This window comes from Tupaia chinensis, unplaced genomic scaffold, assembly GCF_000334495.1.
Source record: "Tupaia chinensis unplaced genomic scaffold, TupChi_1.0 Scaffold146758_1, whole genome shotgun sequence".
In the NCBI taxonomy this organism is placed as follows: Eukaryota; Metazoa; Chordata; class Mammalia; order Scandentia; family Tupaiidae; genus Tupaia; species Tupaia belangeri.
This window is the reverse complement of record NW_006206613.1, coordinates 139-1,542: the sequence shown is the minus strand read 5'-3', so window position 1 is coordinate 1,542 and position 1,404 is coordinate 139. Positions and strand designations below refer to the sequence as shown.

Below are 1,404 nucleotides of genomic sequence, written 5' to 3'. Positions count from 1 at the left end.
CCCACTTTCCCATTTTACTTCCTCTTTTCTTAATCTTTTTTTTCCCCTATTTATTTTTCATGATTTGCCAAGGTTCTATGTTCGGGGCAGTTCCACTTGCTGGTCCCAGAAATCACCCCCACCCCCAGAGGAATGAGCATACTGAAATCCTGTCTTCTCTTTTCTCCTCCTGGGATTTTGGGCACACACACACACACACACACACACACACACACACACGGTGTGATTAGCCACCAGGTCTAGGATTAGAACAGTAATCAACCACATGGGAGTCCAGTGTCTTCCACCATACCACCTGCCCACCCAGAAATCATTCCTGTTGGGGGGATGGCCATGCCACAGTCTTTTCTCCTCCATTCTACTCCTGTGATTTTGGGCATGCACTCACACACGTCTGGTGGGATTAGCCGCCAGGTCCAGGACCAGAACAGCAGTCGATCGCGTGGGAGTCCAGTGCCTTAACCAGCACACCACTAGCCAGCCCTCTTATTCTTAATTGATATAGGTCATGACAGTTTGTTCAAAAAAATAATTGCTACGATATATTTGATGATAATATAATAGCTCACATTTAATTGAATTAAACCACAATAATAATACACACCGTGTAAGGGGGTAATTAGGAAAATGTTGTTAGTTATGGTACTTGAAATAATCATGAAGCAGGATAGTGTCATCTGGAAATAAACTTGAAGTAGGTGTAAATGTAGATGAAAACTCTAGGACAACCAGAAAACAAACAAGTTTAATTCACATACTAAAAAAGGAGAGAAAACATGCTTATATAAATTGCCCATTAAAACCTGTACAGGTGTGAGCAGGGGCTAAATGTTCCAGCCTGGAGGTTGTGGTGGCGGCGGGTTCGAGGTGATTCAAGCTCCAGCCAGGATGATCCAGGTGGTTTGCAACGACCTTCTGGGGAAGAAGGTCCCATGAAATGCAAAAGGGATGACACCATTGGGGACCTTAAGAAGCTTATTGCAGCCCAGACTGGCACCCCTTGGAACAAGATCATGCTGAAAACATGGTCCGCGATTTTCAAGGATCACGTGTTTCGGGGGGGGGTATGAAATCCATGACGGGATGAAACTGGAACTTTATTACCAATAGAGCAGAAACCCTTCTCCCTCCTCCACCCCTCCTCCTCGCCCACCTTCACCCCCCACGCTGATGTAGATGCTTGTTTTTAAAAACTCACATTAATAAAAACTGAGATGTTGAAAAAAAAAGTACAGGTGTGAAAAAACATGGAAAACAAAAATAAAAACAAATAATTGGGATAATAAAGAGAAAACATTAATAAACAGGTACATTAATTCATCTATATCAATAATCGCTCTAATTATCCAAGTTCGATTCACCAATTAAAAAGTAGAGCTTGTCTGAACAGATGAAAAAACCGGA

General features: G+C 42.5%; 1 pseudogene; it reads left to right on the top strand.

Moving 5' to 3' along the window:
• Window positions 1–888: 888 nt before the first annotated feature.
• On the top strand, window positions 889–1,157 carry LOC102476222 (ubiquitin-like protein 5; annotated as a pseudogene).
• The last annotated feature ends 247 nt before the right edge of the window (window positions 1,158–1,404 follow it).